The sequence below is a fragment of the Pleurodeles waltl genome, chromosome 9 (assembly GCF_031143425.1).
Source record: "Pleurodeles waltl isolate 20211129_DDA chromosome 9, aPleWal1.hap1.20221129, whole genome shotgun sequence".
Lineage (NCBI taxonomy): Eukaryota > Metazoa > Chordata > Amphibia > Caudata > Salamandridae > Pleurodeles > Pleurodeles waltl.
The window spans coordinates 81,695,004-81,722,640 of NC_090448.1; positions in this window are offsets into that span (position 1 = coordinate 81,695,004).

The window sequence follows — 27,637 nt, forward strand, 5'->3', positions numbered from 1 at the left end:
ACCACAACTGGCCAAAATCATGGACTATTCCAAATCCATATTGACTATCCATATAGATGGTAACTTTTAACTGAGCAGAAACATGGCAAGCTCTATTAAGGGCTACCCATTTCACTACTTTTGTAGAATACACTCATCGAAGCCAAAACGCTTCCAGTATACCAGAAATTGTGCACACAGCATATCCTGTTCTCAGTGTTCCTGAATTGTCTCTTAGACAGGAACCATCAACAAAGATAATTTGGTAATTTTCTTCTAATCGGGTGTCTCTAATATCAGTTTTCATTTTGAAGTAAGGTTGACGGGTTTAGCAATGTACATCTTTTCAGTGACACATTTGGTGGCCCTAAAATATTCATCTCATAACGGGTCAATCTGGTACCTGTCAGGTACTGGGTTTTCATCTTTGTAAGTAGGATCTCAAAGGAGAGAGGGACCATAATAGTTAAAGGGTGTTCTATCACAATGCTTTCAAACTGTGTAAGGCTGTGTCCAACTGCTGCAACTGCAGGCAAATAGCCTGATAAAGCTGCTGCAACTTGGTCCTAAGTAGTTGAAAAATATGCTCCTGGGCGGTTTACACCTCCATGGACTTGTGTTAAGACAGACAAAGCACATGCATCACGCTCATGACAAAACAATGTTAAAGACAGTGTAGTCAGGCACACCCAAAGCCAGAGCTTTGCACTGACTCTCTCTCAATTCAGAAAACGTTTTCATGCAAGCCTGGTCTAACACTATGGGATCGGTGACCTCTTTATGTGTCAGCTTCTGCAAAGGCTTGGAAATTACCGAACAATTGGGAATCCATCGGCGGCAGTAGCCTACCATCCCTAAGAACAACCTGACATCTCTGTGTGCGGTTGGCAGGTTCATTTACAATATTGTTGTGACCCTTTCTCTGGATATTTTCCTTAATCCCTTTTATCTGATGACCCAAATATTTCACCTCTTTTTGAAAGTACTGCAATTTAAGTGGAGATGCTTTATGACCAATCTTTTCCAAATGGTTCAGCAAGGCAATTGTGTCATACTTGCACTAGTCCCTTGTTTTGGACGCAAGCAGCAAGTCATCAATGCACTGTACCAATGTTGATTGGAAAGGCAATTCAACGACTCCAAATTATTTTTCAAGATCTCACTTAATATGGAAGATGACTCCAAAAACCATTGAGGAATTTGACACCAACAGAAAACTCGGTCTAAAAATTTGAAACAATAGAAAAATTGACTGTGCTCATGAAGAGGCACAGAAAAGAAGGCTTGTGAAAAGTCTATGACAGTGAACCGCTCAGCGTCACATGGAATCTGAAACATTATCACAGCAGGATTTGGTACCAGGGGGCAACATTTGATCACAATGTCATTTATTTTTCTCAAATCCTGAACAATTTGAACTTTCCCACAAGGATTTTTCAATCCCATTATTGGTGAATTACATGGGCTGCTCAACACTTCTTTCAGGACCCCTTGTTCCACAAATTCTGCAATTATTTGGGCAACCTTTATAAGAACATCCTGTGGCATATGGTACTCTGGAGCTGGGTCATCTTCATCATCACTATTCATCTGTATCCCGATTCTTTCAATTGAACAAGTAATCGAACACCTCGTTTTACATAGCAAGTCCCTTCCCAGTAGGAATACCAGACTGGAATCACAGACTATGAATTTGTGCAATCCCTGGAAGTTGCCAATTTTAACTTGTACTGGATCTTTAATTGGTTGGTCAAATACTGATTTGCTATGCCTACAATCTGGACTGTCTTTACTGAAAGGGGCAGATTTTAATCTTCTGCACTTCTTACTGTAGAGCGTGTAGCTCCTGTATCAACCAAGAATGAAACCTTGTGACCCATTACCTTTCCCTTCACATATGGGGCTTTCTGATCTACTTCTAAAGAAGCTGCAAGCACACATTCCGCTTCATCCGAACTCTTGCTTCCCCAATCATCGTTTATTCCAATCTCATTGTGTAACAGGAATTGGTGTACTGTGTTATTATTTTGATTAGACCTCTGACCTGTGACCTTTTGAGGAAGCATCACCTGTTGCTGTTCCATTGTGGCTTGAGGTATTAAGACTTGCTGCCTAGGTACCGTAGGAACCTGTTGTTGAATTGGCTGCAACTGTGTCATTTGTATACGTGGCATTTGTACCTGCTGCATGGGTTGAAAATTCTGCATTTGATTAATATTATTTTGAAAATTCATATTATGACCTTTCATTCTTGGTCCTCTCATGTTTTGAAATGAGTTGATGTAATTAGTTTGCTGAACGACACCTTCATGAACCATCATCGGACACTACTGCTTCTAATGTCCAACCGCTCCACAAGCGTGACAAGGCAACAATCTCTTCATTCCCTGCACTTTAGTCTGAATCACTATAGTACCCATGTCTGGACCATGGTTTTCATTACCTCCACAACCTATACCTCTCATCCGATTTTGAAAAACCTTGTTCCCTTGCTGCTGCTGCTGTGGTAGCTGTTGTGGGAAATTTCTCTGCATGCCTGTTTGTGCAGCTTTAATCTGCATCACCATCGCCTTCTCTTTCAGCTTTCTCTGCTTCAATTCAATCTTGTCACTACAGTACTTTGAAAACTGCAACACCTCATCAATCGGCTTTGCTTGCCAGCAACTCAAATGACTCTTAATCATCTGGCTAATTTCAGGTCTTAATCCTTCCACAAATCTGAACACAAAATGAATCATGTCTTTTGGCTCAATTGTTTCCGTACCACTGTAATGCTTAAATGCCTGCAACAATCTTTCATAATACATATGTATTGACTCCTTTGCTTCCTGAGCCGTCCTATCAATTCTTTGCCAGTCAATATTTTTGGGCGAAGTTCTCGTTTTAATAAATTCAATCACTTTATAGTAATATTTCATTACTTCAGGAGATGGAACACCTGTAATCTGATCTCTCTCTGGTTCTTTTGTCGGCCAATATAGACTCCTCTTACACTCCATCCAGAGATCTGCTGGACCTACTATCTCTATTAGTCCTCCCGCAGGCACTATGCAAGTTTCACAAACCTGTCTGCTTACAGATACCATTCTACTGGCTTCTTTCTCAGCCTGGCATAATCATTTGTAAAAGTCAGAATGTCACTTCTGCTCCAAGGGACATAAACAAAATTCCCTCCTGGAATTTCTTTCATTGGTAAAATTTTCACTGGATCCTTACTTTGCTGCACATTTGCATACAACTATGCAGAATCCCTTTTCCTTTTATCTCTTTTCTTTGCCCATCTGCCTTCCTACTTGTCTAAGGCTCCCTTGTCTGGACACTTTGGAGTAGCTCCCTAAGGTGTGCCTTCATTCCTGCAGATCTCATGTGTTCAAAGTCTTTTGTGTCAAAGTCTAACCTATAACTCTTTTTCAAATGCTTAGTTTTCCTTATTTCTATCCCATACTTCTCTACCAGGTCTGCTAGCTTTTGATGCACTTTGCTCACCTCCCTTGTAATCTTTGGGCACAAATATCTCAAATCTGCCTCTGTGTAGGTCTCCAATCTGTTCACACCCATAGTTCCCTCAAAGAGCTCACCCGCTTCAATTCCTAGTCTAGTGTAGTTCCGGTACTCCTCTCCCTTAGGGGCACTCAGCTTGTCTAGCCATTCAGTCAATCGCTGAGCTGTTAACCCTTGTAATGAAACCCAAAGCCAGCAACATAGACCCTGCACACACACAGCCCCTATGTGACGCCCTTTCCAACCACTTCCTCCACAAAATCCTGGACATCCACAACAGCTTCATACCACACACACCCACCACACACACCACTCACTCATCCAACCCAACCCCCCACTCTTGACCCCCCCACCACACTCTCCACCAGGACCCCCACCACACACGAAGAAACCGAAAAAACCATGACCTCCATCCACTCCGGATCCCCCTCCGACCCCTGCCTTCATCGCATCTACAACAAAGCCAGCCCAACCATCGCCCCCATACTCTACAACATAATCAACTCCTCTTTCGACTCCGCCACCTACCCAGACCCCTGGAAGCATGTGGAAATCACCACTCTGCTAAAAAAAACAGAAAAACGACCCGGAGATCCTCTCCAACTACCGCCCCATCTTCCTCCTCCCTTTCCCTGCCAAGGTTGCAGAGAAATTAGTCAACGCCCACCTATCCCACTTCCTCGAAGCAAACAACACTCTTGACCCCTCACAATCCGGGTTCCGCAAGAACCACAGCACAGAAACCGCCCTCATCGCATGCACTGACGACATCAGAACCAAAGTCGACAAAGGCGAGACCGTCGCACTCATCCTCCTAGACCTCTCCGCAGCCTTTGACACCGTCTGCCACCACACACTCCGCACATGCATCCACAACATAGGAATTCGCCACAAAACCTTAGACTGGCTCACCTCCTTCCTCACTGACCGGACCCAGAGAGTCCGCCTTCCACCCTTCCACTCCAACACTACCAAGATCACCTGCGGAGTCACCCAAGGGTCCTCCCTCAGCCCCACACTCTTCAACATCTACATGATCCCCCTAGCCAACATCCTACGAGCACACGGAATCACTATCCTCTCCTATGAAGATGACACCCAACTCATTCTCTCCCTCACCCGCAACCCCACCACCGCCAAAACCAACCTACACGCTGCTCTCCTCGACACCGCCAACTGGATGACCACTAACCACCTCAAGCTCAACATAAACAAAACCGAGATCATCATCTTCGGCCCCAACAAAACCACATGGGACGACTCATGGTGGCCCACTGCCCTAGGCCCTGCACCCACCCACGCAAACCACGCACGCAACCTCAGCATCATCCTGGACCCCTCCTTCTCCATGACACAGCAAATCAATGATCTAACCTCCTCCTGCTTCCACACACTCTGCACTCTAAAAAAATCCTTCAAAAGGATTCCCCCAGAAACCAGGAAGACAGTCACACATGCACTCATCAGCAGCAGACTGGACTACGGTAACGCCCTCGACGCCGGCACCACACTCAAACTCAAACGAGAACTCCAGAGAATCCAGAACACAGCTGCCCGCCTCGTCCTTGGCCTCCCCCGCCACGAACGAATCTCACCACACCTCAAATCCCTTCAATGGCTCCCCATAGACAAGAGAATCACATTCAAGATCCTCATCCATGCACACAAATCCCTTCATAACACCGGCCCAACCTACCTCAACGAAAGAGTGAACTTCCACACTCCCACACGCAAACTCCGATCAGCCGACCTCGCCCTAGCCACAGTCCCCTGCATCTAACTCACCACCACCGGAGGCAGGTCCTTCTCCTACCTCGCCCCCAAAACTGGAACTTCCTCCAAACCAACCTTTGCAAAACCAAAGACCTCCTGCTCTTCAGAAAGAACCTCAAGACTTGGTTGTTCGATTAATGACCCTCCCTGCCTCCCCCCTTGATTTCTCCCCTCCCCAGCGCCTTGAGACCCTCACGGGTGAGTAGCGCGCTCTACAAATTGTTTTTGATTGATTGATTGATTGATTGAAATGTTGCTGGGAATAACTTAATCCCCTGCAAAGTCTTGGTTCTCCAAAATTTCTGATCACTGTCCCACCTAGCCTCCACTAGTGTCTTTTCTGCATTTCTCATTCTCCTCTCAAATTTCTCTTTCTGTTGTTGTCTGGCTACTAACTCCCAAATCGCTAATGCCTCAAACTGTGCTGATCTCGGTGGGGGTTTCATACCATACAGCATCCTCTTCAAATTCTCTGAACTCCTTAAATTAAGTATTCCATTAGCAGGAACCAGCCCATCCCAGCGCGGCTCCAATTAAGTCACACTCACAAGTACTGCGGGTGACAAAGTCTTGCAGCTTGTCCTCCTCAACATCGATTCACACAAAACTAATGCAAAACTATTGTGAGCATTAAACAAAATCAAAACCAAATTTGTTCATTTACTGCAGATAAGGTAACACAATTGCTTCAGAAACTTTACAGATTTTCCACTGACGGCTTTCACTCTAACAGCTACTCCTTCTTTCTCAGTCTCCCTGATTAGCAAGCAAAATTTGACCCGCAAATTTCACTCTCAACTGATCAGTGGGTCTGTCCTGGTACACAGAGGACGTGCCATATCTCAGTCGAAATTTGTTTTTCACTCACTTTGACTCACACTTTGACTTGTCCACCACGCCCGATAGACCTATTAAACTAGACAAATTACAACATAAACCAAGTGTCTCATACACTTTTCAATATACTCCGGAGTCTTAGACCACCCAGGGTCCACACATCAACAACCATGCAGACAATTTTTTAGCACAAAGCAGGTACACATGTGAAGTTCGACGACTTCCATACTCTCACACTTCGAAGTACGCAAACTCCTTCTACCACTTCATTTGGAGTACACAAACTCACTAAACCCTCACAAACATCACAATTCACCTGCGATATGCATAAGCTGTGCAAGCGTAAAACCTACTTCATTCACACTATCACTAGAACATCAAGAACATTCTCAAACAACCATTTGCAAACTCCAAGATTCTGGGGAAGTAATTTGTGGAATTTAGGGCACATTTTCTCTCCAATTTGAATCATTGAAAAAATAAATCCAAATCTCAGTGATGATGACCTCTATTTCTTGCTTACAATCTCTGGGACCAAATACTCTACTACCTCTCTTCCTGGTCTGTAGGATGGGCTCTTAAGGAGACAAACCTGTACCGGGCATCTATGATGGGCTCTTATGGAGACAAACCATCAATCTCTGCTACCATATCTGTTAGTGCACCTGACCTTAATAAGTAAACTTACAAGGGGACGCGAATAGGTTGATGAAACCTTTGACTCGCTTCGAGGTTTTCCCACCATATACCCCGTACATGCAGATCAATAATCAATAATTAATCAACATCATCAATAATCAATGACAAACAATAGCATTACTAATCAATAGGAGTCAGTAATTGCCGCTCACCATGACCTTGCAGTCATGAATAACCACACCTTTATGTAAAAGTTAAAGGGCCAGATGTACCAAGAAGGCCTTTTGCGTGTCGGAAATAGCGATTTTTAAGAAATCGCTATTTGTGATTCGCAAAATGCAATGTATCACATTTGCGATTCGGTAATAGCGATTTCTTAAAAATCGCAAATGCTATTACCGAATCGCAAATTGCGATACCGGCCCCATTTGCACCTATGGGCCTGTAGGCCCATATCTGCAAATTTTTTGCATTTCCAAAATTGCGATTTCTTAACTGGAAATCGCAATTTCAGAAATGCAAAACCCCAGGGTGCTGGGGGCCTAAGTCCCCCAAAATAATTTTTTACAACATGTAACGTGCACACATGCCAAAAGGGCATGTGTGCTTTACATGTAAATTTAAAAAAGGCATTTTAAATGTTCAACCTGGTGGTAAATAGCGATTATTAAATGCCCAGTTCGCATTTAGGAATTGCTTCTTACATGTGCTTTGGAAATCGCAAATAAGGAATCCTTATTTGCGATTTCTTATTTAGAGTGTCTCCTCTCTAAACAGGGTCGCAAATTTAAGGAATCTATATTTTAGCGATTTCTTAAAATTGCTTTCAGAATGCCTTTAATACATTCTGAAATGGCTTTTTGCATTCGCAAATGGGCATTCGCACCGTTTGAGAATGCAAAAAGCTTTCATACATCTGTCCCAAAATGTTTATTTCCCTATATTAACAATGCTAATGTCACATAGGTTCATCTCAAAATGAAAATGATAAACATACATGAACAACATTGGTTGACCGAAACAACGAAAGAATTATGATCTAATCAAAGCTTGAGCTACTACACAATCTAAAATCACAGTACAAATCAATAGCAAGAATAACTGCACAAACGATATTACGTACATTCATATACAGCAAAGAAAAGACATCAAGTGATACTCCATGTATTGAACTTCATTGGTGAGGACCGTAACTAATTTCAGATTAGAATTAGCATGTTGGGCTTCAAGCAAAACAATTTAGTCAACACAAATTTGTAAAACATCTAACTATAGCTCTATCAAAATAGCGCGGTTGGTACCGAGAAACAAAAGCAAACAGACATAGCAAACAATATCATAGTCAATATACCTATCCTCAGTATGGATCAGCAAGCTATGACAGTCCTCGTCATAAGGACATCAGTCTGGTCAGCAAGGCATCAGGAGTCAGCATCAACGTTCAGGAAAGTCAAAGGGGGTTATTCTAACTTTGGAGGAGGTGTTAATCCGTCCCAAAAGTGACGGAAAAGTGACGGATTTACCACCAGCCGTATTAAGAGTCCATTATATCCTATGGAACTCGTAATACGGCTGGTGGTATTTCCGTCACTTTACCGTCACTTTTGGGACGGATTAACACTCCTCCAAAGTTAGAATAACCCCCAAAGTCTTTAAGCAATAGGGTTAAGCATGCCTCTTCTCAAGACAGTCAAGAAAATAATGGTGGGAATGGGAAAATGGGCATATGGCAAAATGCTGCCCTCTCCTCAGTGCAGTCCGTCTAAGTTAGATTTCCTAAAACTACTTCCCAAGTCCCTATTGGTAAAGGAATCGCATGTTCACACTTTGTCCTATAAAACTAAAACGAAAACTTCAAATCTACATTTCTGATATTTCATGGTTCACATGTAGATGATTGGCTCCTTCCGTACTGTTCTCATCATCCGGCTCATCAGATAACAATATTGTTGCAGCTCATACTCCAGTCAGTGTCTCCATTGTTTTCTCCTGAGAAAGTCATTCTCACACACATTACATTAAACAATGTTGCGCTAGCAAAGACGTCATCTCTTAGCATGCAGTTCTCATGAGAAAGACTTAGCTACAAGCACAATAGGTCAGCACAGAGGAAAATCGCAATTTAATTCTCTAAGCAGACATTTTATTAAACGCTTAAGAAATATAGCTTGACATGGGGCCGTGCAACTAGGCCAAGACCTCCGCTAAGTTAAGGCCTACAATTAATAAAGCTGATACATAATGCATAACCCTAAATATGATGTATTACTACATTAGTCATACATTAGCTCATCATTTCATATTAAATAGCCATTAATAAGTACACTTCTTGAACACTGGTGGAAAATGTGGGCATTATTTTTCTCTATATTATTTCATTTTCTACGCAAATCCAACACTCAAAATATATGAATATTCATTAAAATTCTTCGTTAACAGTAGCTTTTATATTTGAAGACACAATATTAAATTGCATTTAGCGCCATCAAAGCCTATCATTATGTGCATTTGTGCTGTTAATAATGTCACTGGTATTATAAATATGATGATGAACAAATTGTGCCCATTTGTGCAACACAATTCAGCTAATTTGTGGACAGTATAGCATTATTATGCTAATCGTAGCTAGAACAAAAGCAGACTCCAAAAGTAAGGCAAGCACTGGGAAAGCCAATAGGTCTCATCCGTGAAACCTACTGGCTTTGTCAATATATGTTTTTCTCCATAATAGCCACCACAAATATGTTACTCCTGCAGTGATCATCTCTCAAAGAATTTTAAAATAATAAGAAAACATATTCTAGGGGTGTGGCCAAAATGGGCCTGATGGTGGACGCTCAGAGCTAAGCCCCTGGTTGTCTCTGCACAATCACCAATCACCCTGCTTGCTGGCACACCTGATTTCTTCAGTCCCTGCTCATTATAAGGGTCTCTGGAAGTGCTGAGCACAGTTTCTTACTTTAGAAGCACAATGCCTTACTGGCCTTGAACTGGGCACTACCACGCAGCTGCATTTAGATGGCGGCCGCATTGTAGTGCTCTCCTCCGGGCTGGGTCACCCTCCTCCTGGACTCGTGGTGTGGGGTGCTGTTTACCCTGCCGGCTCTCTACAGACTGTGTGGGCCCACAATAAAGAGAGGGCTGGAATGGCTGATGAGGGTGGCCGTGATCAGAAGCAGGGGTCAGGCCGGGTGGCGAGGGGGGATGCTGGATTTGTGGTATAACTTCTGTGCCCAGGGTGTACCAGAGACCTGCTTTGCCCACTGCACCTGTGGAGAGACTGGCAGATGAGGAGACCAGATGGCTGGGAGGTGTTGATTGGCGGGTGACTACTGACGGCCTGGGGTGAGTCTGGGCTTATGGGGAAAACAGCGAAAGGGCCCCTGTGAGCTGCTCTCGCACCTTGGCTGACCATTGAGCCCTCTCTTCACATGCCAACATGGAAAGCTTACCCTGCAGACATGGTTGCCCTGACATCAACCCCAGGAACCTAGATGCCCTGGATCTAAACCCCACCACCAGTCCTAATGCTGTGCATACATATCTTTGTTAGTGACTGAGAGACTGGTTATCCTCTGTTTCCATCCCCCTTGCTACTCTGTTGCTACCCAGAATGGATGGTTGGGAGTGAGGGTGGCCTGTTGGCTGCTGCCAAATAGTCTCCCTTGCCCGGAAGACTCACTGAAGAAAGACCTAAATGCTTGTGCTGCCCATGGCTGTCTTGGAGAAGCAAGCAGGTCGGGTTCAGACAAGGACTGGGGCTGCCCCCCGCACCAGGGTGTCTGACAATTGGGTACACCACCCACTGTAACTGGATGGGTGTCTCTGCTTGGAAGGATGCTTCAATGCCCTGGGCCTGGACCACCTGATTTGCTTTGGGTATGAAGACTAGTGATGGTGTTTCCCCAAGGTGGGCCCTCCCTGTGGGGCCTGTGATCCTTGGATTCTTCTGGGACCATGGTGTGTGGCAGGCCCTCCACTTCCAAGGCACAAACTAAAATGGGCAGGTTCACGGCCCTGCAGGAAGCCTCAGTTGTAGCGGCCCAGGCTGCCCACCTGCTGAAGGCTGTAGATACAAGTATTATCCTTCAGGCTATTCAAAATTCTAATTGAGCACCGGGATCCAACATCGGAGAGGTACGGATTGATGTTGATCTGCTGTGACAGGATATTTTGAACATGGTAAATAGGTTATTGGAGACTGAGGGCAATATTTTGGAAGTCGAAGACACAGTGTGAGAGCTCAGATCCGATGTCTTCTGCTTGTCAGCGACATACAAGATCCTCATGGACTGGGTGGAGGATGCAGAAAACAGGGCTACAGAAGCAATCTTAATTGTGTTGGCTTCCCAGAAGGTGTGGAAGACACAGCACCAGAGAGGCTGCTTGAGCAGTTGATCAAGGCATGGATGAATATGGACCAACTATCATCATGCTTTATAATTGAAAGAGTACAGTGGCTGCTTGCTCTGAGTCATCCACTGTATGCTCTCCACTTCCTATGATTGCCAAACTGTTAAACTACAGAGACAGAGAGGCCTGTGTGGAACCTGTAATAGCTGTCCTAGTTCAGCCACATCATGATCCACCCAGACCACACACATATGGTACACAAGCAACAGAAAGCCTATAAACATGTTAAGTGGAAACTCCACAACATGAAGCTCCAACACATGCTTTTCATCACCCCATGAAGTACAACCAGGTTTTGAGGTGGGTTTTGCCTGACCACGGAACAAAAACCCTCACAACTGAGAAACCCACCAAACTCCACTGCCTCAGGAAAACCTGTAAAAGGAGTGGAGGAGCCCAAGATTTACAGGAGTATTTTGGCTCAGAGGCTGGGCACAATGGAACAGGTCGTTCCTGAAACTCTGACCCAATGAGAGGCTCTTTATCTCCTTTGGTCCTAGGATAGGAAGAACAGGGATAGTATATGTTTGTTACATGATGAACCATGATGACTGTTTAAATATGTTGTGCCAGGACCAACGTATCCTTCGAAAACGGTATTTGGGCAACAGGGGAATATTTGGGAGAGTGGTGTTTGTGCCGCTGGTTGGGCTGTTCTGTTCCTCATTGGTTGTAGTCTGAACACACCATCTGCCCTAACATTGGCAGCGTTCCTTCAAACACGTAGGCCCTCATTACAACCCTGGCGGTTGGTGTTAAAGCGGATGTAACACCGCCAACAGGCCGACGGTAAAAAAAAATGAGATCGCGACCACAGTGGAAACCGTCAACACAGACAGCCACTTTAACACACCGACCACCACAGCGGTAGCAACAAACACTGCGTAAACTATAATGAGAGGCCAATCCGCCAGCTTTTCCGGGGCTGTACCAACAACATCAAAAGCACGGCGGGAACAGTACATTGAAGGGGAACCACTCACCTTTTGACACTCCACGAAGAACCAGGACGCCATGGAGCCCGAATTGCAGATCCTCCCCATGTTGGTGTATCTTCTCATACACCAGGAAGTAGAAAGAAGGCGGCGGCGGCAATGACGGTGAGTACTGCACCTAGCACATAGGGGAGGGGATGAGGGAAAAGAGAGTGACACACACACACGTGGCACGCATCACCCCCGCCCCCCACCCTCACCCACAACACCATAAACACTAACACAGCCAACAACATTACTGATACACCCCATCACCCCCTGGAAGAACGCAAGGACAAAAGGAATAGAGTTTAACCAGTGTAATATTGGAACATGCAGATATAGCAATAGATTTTTAAATAATCAGCATATACAAATATTTACATTATGTACACAAGGTCGTAGGTCGTACACTGTCCCTTGTAAATGTCCGTGGACCAGTGGTCCCAAAGAGCATGGGCGAAGCCCACACATGACACCTACCTCAAAACGGAGAGAACACTGCAGGGGCATCAGGTCGAAAAAAACACAGGCACCTCATGGGGAAGGAGAGGGGGGCACCTCAGCCAGAAGATGGTACGACACCACTGCCCCTCAAGGGGGCTCCGTGCCCACTGCTTGGTCCTGGGGAGTGCACAGCCACAGTCTCTCAAGTGGGTGGTTTGCCCACTACCTGGTCCTGGGGAGTGAAAAGCCACAGTCTCTCAAGTGGGTTGTTTGCCCACTGCCTCGTCCTGGGGAGTGAAAAGCCACAGTCACTCAAGTGGGTGGTTTGCCCACTGCCTGGTCCTGGGGAGTGAAAAGCCACAGTCTCTCAAGTCGTTGATGCATCTCTCTACTGGTTCTGGAGGGGGCATTGTGCCCAGAGTGCTTCATCCTGCCAAGGATAGGGGGAGTGGATGCATCTCTCCCCTGGTTCTGGAGGTGGCATTGTGCCCAGAGTGCTTCATCCTGCCAAGGATAGGGTGAGTGGATGCATCTCTCCACTGGTTCTGGAGGGGGCATTGTGCCCAGAGTGCTTCATCCTGCCAAGGATAGGGGGAGTGGATGCATCTCTCCACTGGTTCTGGAGGGGGCATTGTGCCCAGTAATGCTGCACCTGGGGTGTGGCAGTTCACCTCCTGTCACCTGGGTGTCCGAGCCACGAGATGTACATGGAACAGGTAGCATGATACTCCATGGAGGCAGAGCCACACTCCATCCGGCGGGGACTTAGGCTGCCAACTGCTGGTTGTGCCAGTGCTGGTGGTGGTGCCTCAAGTGGTGTGTCCAGGGTCCAGTACATCACATGCAGCATTGGACGGCTGCCCACTGGGGCTGCTGCTGACACCCGATATAGTGGTACCAGCTGGGTACGTGGCGGTACAGATGGTGGTGCAGTTGGCGGTGGCTGCGGCCGAGATGCTGTCGGTGCTGGCCATGGTGCAGGTGTCTGTTGTGGTGGAGGGAGACACCATATCGTCTCCGGCAGCCTCGGATGGCTGATCCTTGGGGAGGATGCTGCAGACTGACACTGTGGCAGCGGCAGTGCAGGTAGCGGTGCAGGTGACGGTCGTTCCGGCGGTGGTGACTGTGGTGCTAGTCGCTGGTGTCTCTGAGGAAATGGTGGTCACCAGCCCCTCACCCGGAGGCATCGTGCCCTGAGGTGACTTGCCCTTTGTCTTGTGTCCCTTCCCCACCTTGGCAGTCACTGTGGGACCTTGGCACTGTCCTCTCTGTGTTACGATAAGGCCTTGCTGGGTGGGTGGTTCGACTTTTCCCTGCTGGAAGCCGGCCCCTTCTTGACCTTGGCAGGTGGCGGAATCGGGTGGTCTCTCACATCTGTAGGTGGCACTCTGGCAGCTCTGACGGGTGCCCCCTTTGATCCACCCGGACTTGCATGGATCACAGCAGACTCAGATGTGGTGGCTGAGGTGCTCGGCTGGGATCTAGACATCCTGGCCCTAGGGGAAGGATGGGGGGAGGAGTAGGGAAGAGGTCAATGTTAGCTAGGAAAAGTTTCTTAGACATACTGGGACGGGAGGATGGAGGGGGTGTGGGAGTGGAGGAAGAGGTAGTGGTTGTAGGAGGTGTATGTCTGCTGAGTTTGGGTGAAGGTGCATGGGCTGGAGGCTGTTGTGAGGTGGATGGATGTTGAGTGGGTGTGTGTCTGCATTTGTGTAATTTGGGAGGAGGGCTCACAGACACACTGGGAGAGGACACAGGGGACGTGTGAATGGTAGTGGGGGTTGTAACTGCACGTGAGCGGTGTGTTGTGATGGGTGTGCTGGTGATGGAGGCAGTGGCTGATGATGTAGTAAATGCAGTTGTGAGTGGAGACGAGACTGGGAGGGAGGTGGAGGACGTGGAGGATGGGGACACAGTGGAGGAAGTGGATGTTGGTATGTGTGCATGGGTATGGTGCTTGTGTGAGTGCCTGTGTGATGTGCGGAGCTTATGTTTTCCTGAGCCACTTTTGTGTGTTGATGTGTGTGCATGCTGGTCTGTAGGTGTGCTTGAGATCGGCTGAGGTAGAGGGGATTCGGTCGGGGTAGTGGAAGTTGGAGGGGGGAGGCTGGACACAGGGACAATGGCTGCCATCAGTGCTGAGGCCAGAGCCTGAAATGCTCTCTTTTGGGCCACCACACCAGAATGAATTCCCTCCAGGTATGCATTTGTTTGCTGCAAATGCCTCTCAACACCCTGGATGGCATTCAGAATGGTTGACTGCCCAACAGTGAGGGATCTCAGGAGGTCAATAGCCTCCTCACTGAGGGCAGCAGGGCTGACTGGGGCAGGGCCTGAGGTGCCTGGGGCGACGGAGATGTCCACCCTCCTGGGTGAGCAGGCACGGGAAACACGCTGAGGGGGTGCTGGGAGGGCAGTGCTGGTAGGGGGGTGGTGGCTGCACCTGTATTGCTTGGGCACAGAGGTGTCTGCCACTGCCAGGGAGCTTCCATCAGAGGAGGAGGAGTCTGTTGCTGGTATCCCCTCCTGTCACCATCGTGGAGCTCCACTCGACCTCCGTCCCACTGGTGCCTTCACCCTCGGTGGATTCACTCTCATGGGCCATGTGGGATGCAGCTTCCTCCGTCACCAGTGCCTCTGCTCCTCCGCCAGATGATGCTAATGCACACAAAGACAGGGTGACAAAACAAGAAGGAGGGAAAGACAGAGGACACACATGGTCAATGCCAGCAACACCACTACCGTTGCCGGACACAACACACACTGAGCTGCGCCATGCACTAGGCCTTGCCCAACCACTTACTATGGTAGTCACTAGCCCATGGGATACAATGCCTAAAGCCAGCACATGCACACCTGACACCCACAGGACCCTGCACCCTAATAGCTGCCCAATTGTACCATTGGGGTAGGGGTGCTTCTGAGCTTGTAAACAAGGTACCTACCCTGGCATGACCGCCCAGGCCTAGGGGCACCCACATCCCACCCCCCCACCCAGATACTTACTAAACCATGCAGAGTCAGCTCTATGACACTGTACTCACCCCCTTGTGGCTGCTGTGATGTCCTCAAGCACCCATCTAAATCCAGATAGGCCACCGCCAGGTTGCGGAACGTCAGGGGGGTCATGGTGCGACGGGCACCCCTTCCACATTGGGAGTCCAGCCCCAACTGGGCCTCTGCCGTCTTCTTGCTCCAGCGGCGCAGGTCCTCCCATCTCTTGCAGCAGTGGGTGCTCCGTCCGTGACAGACCCCCAGGGTCCGCACTTCCTTGGCAATGGCACAGGAAATACTCTTCTTCTGGTGGGCGCTGACCTAGAGGGGAAGGACAGGAGGAAAGGGAATTACTCACCAGTCCGGATTATCATACTCATTGCCCACCAGTTCCCACCCATGCCCTGATGCACAGACACTGACCATCCTCACATGCAGCACTCAGCCCACACCACTCAAAACAGGCATTGCCCACGCATCATGCTTACAGTGTACTCATCTGTTTGTCTGGAGGACTGTAGAGTAGCTTTTACTGGGGGAGGACCCCATTCACCAGTTTGTCCAATTCCTCCGCAGTGAAGGCAGGGGCCCTTTCCCCAGACACTGTAGCCATTATCGCTTTCAGACTCAGGTCACAACTGCACTTGCAGTGTAGGTCCTCTCCTGTTGATGGTCAGGTATCAAGTGAATGAACAGATAGAAAATGGCAGACATCGCCATTGGCTCCTGGAACCCATAGGGCCCAATGCTAACCAATGCGGAGTTGCACGGCGGTCTTTGACCACCTACCGCAACGCTGCACAATGCCAGCGCAGTAACCTCATTTCCCCTTGTCCCTCCTCATAAGTCAGGCAGCCGCCATTTCAGGGGTGCACATGGCATGGCAACTAACTGCGTGACAGCACATATTGGCACATATACGGACTCACAATTTCACACACGGATTCTGTAGCATTACTTCAGACACAGTTGCGCTACCTATGTGGTAAATGACCCACTTCTCACCGTTCTCATCCATAGACTACAACCGCAGGGGCAGATGATGAGATGGAGCATCCTCTGATGTACAGACCCCTGGTGGACGTGTCGACAATGGAAGACAGGCACATCATAATCACATACTGTAGGAAAGTACCATCTTGCCTGGCATGTTACCCCCATTTTTACTAGTTTGTCAGTTTATTTTTGCCTGTGTCACTGGGTTCCTGCTAGCCAGGACCCCAGTGCTCAAAGTTTGTGGCCTATATGTGTTCCCTGTGTGGTGCTTAACTGTATCATTGAGGCTCTGCTAACCAGAACCTCAGTGTTTATGCTCTCTCTGCTTTTAAAATTGTCACTGTAGGCTAGTGACCATTTTCACTAATTCTAATTGGCACACTGGAATACCCTTATAATTCCCTAGTGTGTAGCACCTAGGTACCTAGGGTACTGGGGTTCCAGGAGATCCCTATGGGCTGCAGTTTTTCTTTTCCCACCCATAGGGAGCTCAGACACAGGACTGCCACTGCAGCCTGAGTGAAATAACATCCACGTTAATTCACAGCCATTTTACACTGCACTTAAGTAACTTATAAGTCACCTATATGTCTAACCCTCACTTAGTGAAGGTTAGGTGCAAAGTTACTAAGTGTGAGGGCACCCTGGCACTAGCCAAAGTGCCCCCACATTGTTCAGGGCAATTTCCCTGGACTTTGTGAGTGCGGGGAGACCATTACACGCGTGCACCACATACAGGTCAATACCTATATGTAGCTTCACAATGGTAACTCCCAACATGGCCATGTAACATGTCTAAGATCCTGGAATTGTCCCCCCATGCCAAATGTGGTATTGGGGTGCCAATCCCATGCATCCCTGGGGCTCCAGCATGGACCCCGGGTACTGCCAAACCAGCTCTCTGGGGTTTTCTCTGCAGCTACCGCTGCTGCCAACCCTCAGACAGGTTTCTGACCTCCTGGGGTCATCCTCACCAGAGTTCCTCTGCATCTCTCTCTTCAACTTCCGTCAAGCATCGACCGCTGACACCTGCGAAACCGCAACAAAGTAGCAAGACGACTACCAGCAACATTGTAGGGCCTAATCCTGCCGGCTTTCTCGACTGTTTCCTGGTGGTGCATGCTCTGAGGGCTGTCTGCCTTCACCCTGCACTGGAAGCCAAGAAGAAATCTCCTGAGGGTCGACAGAATCTTCCCCCTGCTAACGCAGGCACCAAACTTCTGCATCACCGGTCCTCTGGGTCCCCTCTCATCATGACAAGCGTGGTCCCTGGAACACAGGAGCTGGATCCAAGTGACCCTGACAGTCCAGTGGTCCTTCTGTCCAAATTTGGTGGAGGAAGTCCTTTCCTCCCCACACCAGACAGTAATCCTGTGTACTGCATGATCTGCGGCTGCTGGGGCTTCTGTGCACTTTGCAAGGAATCCTTCAAGCACAGCAAAGCCCAGGTCCCCAGCACTCCGTCCTGCATTGCTCAACTCTCTGAATTGAACACCGACTTCGTAGGACCCTCTTTTGTTGTGTGTAGATGACCGCTGCGCTCAGATTTCTTGACATTGTGTCCCCCAGGTGGATGATTTGGCCACAGTGAAAGCTGACTTCTATGCCCTAGGACATATCCCCAACGTCATTGGTGCCAATGATGGTACACATGAGACATTTGTCCCCCCCCGCAGAAGTGAACAAGTGTACAGAAATAGAAAAAGCTACCGTTCGATGAATGTGCAGATGGTGTTTTTGGTGGACCAGTACATCTCGCATGTGAATGCCAAGTATCCTGGCTCTGTGCATGACGCCTATATCTTGAGGAATAGCAGTATTCCTTATGTGATGGGCCAACTCCAGAGGCATCGGGTGTGGCTAACAGGTGAGCCCAAGGTCCCCATACAGTATGAGTAGGTGTCTGGGTATGGGGTACTCCCCAAGGGTTAGTGTGTGTCTAACAGGTATCCCTCGAAATTTGCAGGGGACTCTGATTACCCCAACCTCTCATGGCTACTTACCCCAGTGAGGAATGCCAGGACAAGGGCAGATGAACACGACAATGAGGCACATGGGTGAACTAGGTGAATTATTGAGAGGACATTCGGCCTCCTGAAGGCCAGATTCTAGTGCCTCTATCTAACAGCTGGCTCCCTGTACTACTCACCGAAGAAGGTGTGCCAGATAATCGTGGCATGCTGTATGTTGCACAACCTGGCATTAAGACGCAAGGTGCCTTTTCTGCCGGAGGATGAGCCTGGTGATGGTCTAGTGGCAGTGATGGAGCCTGTGGACAGTGAGGAAGAGGAGGCAGATGAAGAAGATATTGACAACAGAACGAACATCATCATGCAGTACTTACAGTGACACACAGGTAAGAGACTGTAACTCCTCTTCACTTTTCAGTATACTTTAGGACATTGTACATGGCAGCCTCCTAACATCTGTCTATGGACACTGACTGTTCCCTTTGGATTTCCTTTTTGCAGATATGTGTACCCCATTCTGCCTTCTGCTATGTGTACTGCTGCCCAACAACTGTCATACATTGGTATGAGTAAGTGAACATTTACATTGCAATTTGTTGCTAATGTTGTAGTAATAATTTTGTGAATATGTGCAAGGGGCTGGGGTGATGGTGGAGGAATGTCCACTTAGAGTCCAGTCTCTTGGTATCACAGGTGCATTGTCCAAGGGGGCATAGGAAGGGGAGCAACGGCAGTTCAAGGTGGACAGGGTGACATAGTGGGACAGAAGGGTGACAATCAGGAGGGTCCTATTTCCTGGTGGGGGTCTTGGCAATGTTCTCTGTCTTCTGTCTGGATCGCAGGGACCGTTTGAGGGATGGTTCTCCTTCTGCAGGGGGTGGGGTGCTGGTGGCCTGTTGTTCCTGTGGGGGGCCTACTGTCCACTAGCGCCGGCGGAGGTGGAAGGCTGTTCCTCGGTTTGGCTAGTGTCAAGGGCCCTTTGTTGATCCACTGCCTCCCTTGTGGTCTTGCCCATGTCAGCCAGCACCCCTGCTATGGTGACCAGGATGGTGTATGTTTTGGTGAGGTCATCCCTGATCCCCATATACTGTCCCTCCTGCAGCCGCTGGGCCTCCAGAAACTTGGCCAGTACCGTGCCCATGGTCTCCTGGGAATGGGGGTATGCTCCCATGATGTTGGAGGGTGCCTCGTGGAGAGTGGGTTCCCTGGGCCTGTCCTCCCCCTGTCGCACAGCAGTCCTCCAAACTTCCCTGTTGTCCTGTGCCTCTGTCCCCTGAACTATGTGCCCACTGCCACTGACCCCAGGTCTCTGATCGTCCTGGGTTAGTGGGGTTGCCAGGGGTCCCTATAGTGGTGGACACATTGCTGATTGATGTGTCCTGGGGACAGTGGCATGGCCCCGCTGGGTGGGTGCTGTGCTAGTGTTTCCTGAGGGGGGAGGTTCTGTGGTGTTTTGGGACTGTGGCAGGGGAACCGACTGTCCAGAGGTCCCAGATGGGCCAGGCTGGTCATCCTGATCCAGGCATGCAGATCTTTTGTCATCACTGTGGGCCTCTTCTGTGGGGGGACTGGATATAGCTGGCACCTCCTGTCCGGTGACATTGGGTAGGGGTCCTGTTGGGATGGAAATGCATTGTTATTGTATCTTTGTGTGCCATCTTGTGCAATGGGTGTGTTTCCCTGTATAAATTTGCTTGCACTGTCCCCTTGGCCTTGTGTGAGTGATGATTATATGGGCTGGATGAGTCTATCTAGTGTGCATGCTGTGGTGATGGATGTCCATGCAGGTCTGTGATGGGTGTCCATGCATTTGTGTGGCATGCAGGGCTTGGTATTGGGATGTGTGGGTTGTGATGGTGGGGTATATGTGAGGTGTTGGAGTGATGTGGGTGAGGGTAGGGGTAGGAGTTTGTGAAAGCATGCAGATAGGGTGGGGGAATGAAGTAGTTAAGATTTGACTTATCAGAATCCAGTCCTCCTGCTACTCCTGCGAGGCCCTCAGAATGCATAATCACCAAGACTTGCTCCTCCCATGTTTTCAGTTGTGGGGGAGGAGGTAGGGGTCCACCGCCAGTCCTCTGTACAGCAATCTGGTGTCTTGATACCACGGAACGCACCATCCCAGCTCTTCCTGATGTCATCCCTGGTTCTTGGATACTGTCCCACGGCGTTGACCCTGTCGACGTTTCTCCGCAATAGCTCCATCTTCCTTGCAATGGATGTCTGCTGCATCTGTGATCTGAATAGCTGCGGCTCTACCCCGATGATTTCCTCCACCATGACCCTTAGCTCCTCCCCAGAAAACCTGGGGTGTCTTTGAGGTGCCATGATGTGGTGTGAGTGATGTGTGAGGTGATGTGTGGGGTGCTGTGTTGTGATGTATTATGTGATGTGTGTAGATGGAGTATGAGTGATGGTGTTCTGTGCCTCTGGGGAAGGTGTGGTCTTTGCTTTTCTCTCTCTGCTTGTTCTAATTTGTTCATTGAAAGGGTTGTGGGTAATGTCGGTGTGTGTTTTATAGTGGTGAGGGTGTGGTGTGTGTATGTGTGTCAGGTGTGTGTAGTTTGAATTATCCAATGTGCTTGTGTTTTGTATATGTATGTGCATTTTGAGCGTGGCGGTGTGTACCGCCAATGGTTTACAGCGGTTGTAAGGCAGCCGTAGTGATTCGTGGGTCGTGATACTGTGTGCCTGTTTCCTGTTGGCGTGACGGTGTGGGTTTTGCTATCTCCAGTTTATCACTGACCTTTGGTGTGGCGGACTTGTGTGGGTGTTTGTGTAGTGGCGGATTTGTCTGTGTGGGTCATAAATACCCATAGCAGCATTCCGCCGCGGTCTCGGTATGTTGACGGCCGTCGGGACGGCGGTAAGCAGAATTTACTGCCAGGGTTGTAATGAGGGCCATAATGACTTACATCTACACACATCGCAGTGGGTCCTGTGAAGCCCATCACAAGCGAGTGACAATTGCACAGCCATCAGGGGCAAACTCCCTAGATTCATCCCTCAGTCCTTATGTATGCATTTACTGTTATGACATAGAATGCTAACAGGTTGATTGAATGGATAAAAAGAGGAGCCACCTACCAGTTTACGAAGAGCCATGCGGCAGGGGTTCTGCTACGCCAGGAAACCTACCTCATGGGAACCAAGTGTTCCTTCCAATCTCGTTATGGGTATGCAGGGTACATCATGCAGGGTACAATCAAGGTACCAGGTTGGTGGCAATTCTGGTCCATAAGACTATGGGGGTCATTCTAACCCTGGCGGTCCAAGACCGCCAGGGCTAAAATGGCGGGGGCACCGCCAACAGGCTGGCGGTGCCCCGCAGGGCATTCTGACCGCGGCGGTTTGGCCGCGGTCAGATGTGGAAAACCGGCGGTCTCCCGCCGGTTTTCCGCTGCCCAAATGAATCCTCCATGGCGGCGCAGCTCGTTGCGCCGCCATGGAGGATTCTGACACCCCATACCGCCATCCTGTTCCTGGCGGTTCGCCCGCCAGGAACAGGATGGCGGTATGGGGTGTCGTGGGGCCCCTGGGGGCCCCTGCAGTGCCCATGCCAATGGCATGGGCACTGCAGGGGCCCCCGTAAGAGGGCCCCACTTTGTATTTCAGTGTCTGCTTTGCAGACACTGAAATACGCGACGGGTGCCACTGCACCCGTCGCACCTTCCCACTCCGCCGGCTCCATTCAGAGCCGGCGTCCTCGTGGGAAGGTTGTTTTCCACTGGGCTGGCGGGCGGCCTTTTGGCAGTCGCCCGCCAGCCCAGTGGAAAACCCAGAATCACTGCAGCGCTCTGACGACCGCGGTGCGGTGTTCTGGCGGGGGTACTTTGGCGGGCGGCCTCCGCCGCCCGCCAAGGTAAGAATCACCCCCTATGCCTCTTGACCCACTTAGGAGATATGTGGCTCTGAAGGGCTCTATGGAGGCACTGACTATAACCTCCTGAGCATGTGTGTTTCCGCTCTCTTGGCAGATCTTCTCTCAAGGCTGTTAGGGGGCTGAAGTTGGGACTGCCAGGGGGAGTCATGGTGCTCGGGGTGATTGCCATGATATTATAACTATTGATTTGGCTGACTCCTGGGATGGGGTAAAGAGGAGAGGATTAGTAGATTGGGTGAATAGTCTCGGATTATGCTATCTGTGGATAGTCTGCAACCCGCAGACTGAGGGATTCACCCATGGTTTGACAGCCCATAATTCACTGTCTTATGTTGACTTACTGGGACTTATGGGATCACAGCCCATTAATGGTCTGCCTTGGAACTGACAGAGGGACCGATATGGCACAATAATGCCTTGTACCTGGCAGATATGGAATTGACGCACCTCCTATAACAGGAACTTCAGGCCTTTTTAAAAATGAACCGGGGAAATATGGGCAACAGGGAAGGTCACCGTATGGTAAATAGGTTGGTAAAAAAATAACTAGTCTAAGATGACTGATGCACATCATCAGTGATGCGTTTCGGGGAAATCCTGTCTACACAGGGTAGATTTCCGTTGACTTTAAGGCAAAGACAGACGTACCAAATTACGAATCAGAAAGGGGAAAACAGGGAGGTGGGTCTGACAAAAATCTACTGAATTTACCCAGATGTGTTTTTCATTAGCATTGTAATATTAATGTAGGGTTATTAATGGGTTCCCATCACCATTTCCCCAAGAGAACACACACAAGCAATCAAAAGCATCATTTCATTCACATTTTAATTCAAATGATACAAAGTATTATTATATGTAACCGAATGGATCTGCATTCTTCAAGAGACTATAGGCCAAGGCACGATGTTTGCTGAACAGTTTCATTAAATCATGTAATTTCTTGAGGATCTACACACACGTGAAATAATAACACCTCAGCAGGTTTCAGAAACGTTCTAACCTTACCATTAAAATTAAAATTGTGTTTTTAATTAATATTTATTTATGAAGTAAAAAAAATGTGACATACGTTGTGGATTTTAATTGATGAATTCTTGTTTCTGTATTTTTTGTTGCTCAAATAATCAAAAGTGCTTAGGCTGGGGTCCCCGGCTTCCAGTAATGACTCATTGTTTTGGATTCCAGAAATGATTCACTGGGGGTCCCAGGATTTCAGTAATGCTAAAGTGGGAGATACACAGAAATGAAAAGGTGAAGAGTCACTGCCATAAACCATCCAGTCCTGTAGGTGACATGCAGTGTGACCGTGCACAGAACCTCTTATTCAGTCCAAGTAGAAAGACAGTTGCACTGGGAACTAACATTATGTCCAAAGTGCAGTTGCTATGATAGCTTAGTGCGTTTCTTGTTAAACCAACTCAGCCATTCATCCTTCAAAGGGTAATATTGTGAGCATAAGCACCATATAAAGCATTCTTTTTGCTGTGGTTATGTATTTTGGTTAATTTATTTAGACATTTTTACAATAATTGCCAAGCGACCAAACCATAGACCGCACTGCCCTTCACTAGAATGTTGCATTGTGTTTACCACTTGCCGGGTGCATTAGGGGCCATCCGGCTCTTCCTGTGACGTCTAGGCCCATATTTAGACTTTTTGTGCACCGCATTTGCGCCATTTTGTGACGCAAAAGCAGCACAAACTTACAAAATACAATTATATTTTGTAAGTTTGCGCCGCTTTTGTGTCAAACAATGATGCAAACGCGGCGCAAAAAAAGTGTAAATATGGGCCATAGTGTTTCCATGACTGTGTGTTGCGATTACTAAAGGATTGTTGGCGGAGAAAGCTTGGCACACTCTGCCTCCCCATAGCAAAATCTTGTCTGATTAATGAAGGCTGGGCTCTGCTATTGTTAATTTCTAGTCTTACTGGTATTATCTGATATTGCTTTACTTTTTCTTAATAAAAAAAACATTGACCTGCCCGTGCTACTATCTATCACAGAAAGGAAAGAGTGCAGCATGTAATCTGAGATAAAGATCCCTTTATCAAGGAGCTGCAGCACAATGCGCCATAAATCCCTCTGAGGCAGGCGAGCTCTTGAGACCACCCGCCCAATCCTACTGTGTTCTTCAAGGACACCCAGTTCCAATCCTAGACTTTAGTTTTCCAAATCATTGTCCGAAGAGTTAGTCAACTCGGTTTATGTGACATGAACCATGACTACAGCTCCCAAGATGCAGTAGGTTGTTAAGGGAAAGCACAGACGTACAACATTGTGTCCTGAATGAAATAAAGATATTGGATAATCACAATCCTACGTCACCCTGCCAGCCAGATCTCACAGTCTGCAAAATTAACACTCTACCATCTCATCATGCAATTTATCATAACATACCACCAGAAATGTAAAGCCAGTATGTTCATTCTAGGAACTTCATCCATATGTTTTGAACATGCATACATCACTCAGGAAGAAGACCATGCTGAGGCATGTAATTGGGCAATCAATAATTTCCTGCAGTCATAATGTCATCTACAGCAGGTGAGGAACAAAGGGCTACCCCATTTACGTCAACACATTTACCAAGTTGACTCAGGTCTCTTCCCCCAGACTAGATATTAAAATATAGATGTAAATGGTGGTTGGTGGGACGTTTACATCCCTGTGCTTTCAGTGTCTCACTGCACCTGCTGCAATAATGAAACCTAAACAACCTCTGTAATGCAAGACGATGTATTGAGCATCAGTGGGTACAATGACTTACAGAATTCAGCAAGGCGAAAACATCATGCTTTACTCTAATCTCCATTTAGCGGTTGTTGGTGTGCAGTCTCAGGATTAATCTGTGTTGAGCTGTAGTTTTGCGCAAAACAGGTGTCACTGAGACATTTTGCCTCGGGACGTTTTAAATATCCATGTTCTATTTTAACAGGCCATTCCCCTTATGTAGCCTTTTATGCCTTATTTCCACTTCATGTTATGGGATTTAATCATGACAGGTCCAACTCAGCCTTTTATCCAAACGTTGTTAGAATGGGCCACAACTCAACATTTTTACAGTAATTTCAATTAGAAAAGGTACAAGTGAATTATAAGGTACTGTTTAAACAACCATTAACAAAGCACATAGGGGCATATTTACAAGTCCCTAGCGCCACATTGCGCCATGGTAGCGTCATTTTGTTTGAAGCTAAGGCGATATTAGGGAGGCCTTTCTCCGGCGCCATATTTACAAAGTGGTGCAATGTTGCATTGTGCCACTTTGCAACCCCTTGTGCTACATTATGCCTGCGTCAGGAATAATATATGCAAGGGGGGGCGTTCTGATGCAGGGAGGCCCGAAAAAATTGTGCAGAGCAGGTGTGAAAATGGTGCACTCATTTAATCAATAGGCCTCCCTGTGCTTTGCTGCACGAGCATCAACGTTTTTGACGCTAGTGCAGCAAAGATCCATAATACAATCAAAAACCTTGATGCTATTGTCCTAATGAACGCCATGGTACGCCGTATTTTAAATACGGTGCAACCATGATGTTGTTAGGTGGAACAGGAGTGATGCAAGAAAAGTGGCGCATTGGGAGCGATGTGCCACTTTCTTGCAAATATGCCCCATAGAGGCACATGTACATGCCCCTAGTGCACCCGGAGTGTCACTTTCTATGATGCTGTGCACGGCACCATATTTACAATGTGGCACTAAGCCACTTTTTATGACTTAACGCCACCTTGTAAATTTGGGCCCCACCAAGGCAGTATTCAGTGGCAGAGTGGTGTGCAATGGGTGTTGCTGTGCAATGGGTGTTGCTGTGGGCATTCCACCGCAACACCCATTGCTTTTGATACTGCTCAGATTTACAAGAATTTGTACATCTGTGACAGCACCAAAAACTAACACCATACAGGGGCAGCATTAGCATGGCTTGAGGAGAAATACTTTTATTTATCCTTGTTTTTGCTCTTTCAATGGGTGCTGCATTCTGCAGCATACATAGAAGGCGCAATACGCCATTAATCATTAATGATTGTTTACATTCATTAAGATGTCCCTTCCTGCTTATAAACAATCATTCAATAATGGCAATTTGTTACTTTTATGTGTGCTGCAGAATGCAACTCACATAGAAGCAGCAAATCATCATTATTGAATGATTGTTTATGTGCAGGAATGGGTACCTTCCTGCACATAAACAATCATTCCTTTCAGCGCAAACACCCTTGCACTATGGTGCACTATGGTGCAAGGATGCCTGCATTGGTACTGACAGCTAAATTGAGTGTCAGCACTAAAGGAAACATGGGGCGTGCTGCATTGGTGTAAATATGGCACATACCTGCATTTCAGAAGTGACACAGTGCTGCGCTGCCAATTTTGGCACAGCTCTGCTACACTTCTGGGTAAATATGACCCATTGTTTTGGTTTTGTATACTGCATGCATAATGATCTAAAATATCCATGTATACCTTCACAAAGATGATGCACGCATGCAAGTAACCACCGATGTGCACAGGCGAGAAGCTAAACATGCACCCATGCACATAGACCTACGGGCACCCATTCACGCAGACCATCTGGCATGCAGTCATCAATACACACTGATCAAGGGACTTGCGTTTTGTTTGTTGCTTGTACAAGTGCTTTATACTATGGGAAGGTAGTATGGAAGAGTTAGATGTAACAGAAGAACAAAAAGATGCGCAGAAAAGAAAATGCGTTAGGAAAATACCCAATAATTGCAGAAACGTACCCAAAATGGAGCAGTAGTTCACAACCCAGTTTCGGCATCGGCTTGTAAAAGAGAAGACTGATGAATAAAATAGACGGAAAGAAAGAAAAAAGGACACAACAGGTGTCGAATATATAAAAGAAAAAAGGACACAACAGGTGTCGAATATATAAGTCGTTGATGAGAAACCCAAAAGGGTAAGAGATCATAGTCTAACAGTTGTTTAGGAACGGTAGACTTTTGAACAGATGACAGGTCAAGCCAAGAAGGACCAGGCAGCCTGTTTCGCTACAACAACAAAAACCTCATCCAATGTGTGGGATGCTACAAAGTAGGCTCAAAACAGAGGGTAAGCCTCTTCTGTTGTGGCGTTGCACACCACACGTGTGACACTCTCAACTTGGTACCCAGTAACTAAGTATGTGTCCGCAGGGGATCAAATCATTCTAACAGTGTAGAGAGGAGATACCTCACAGAAGCAGCAGAGGGATCCGGG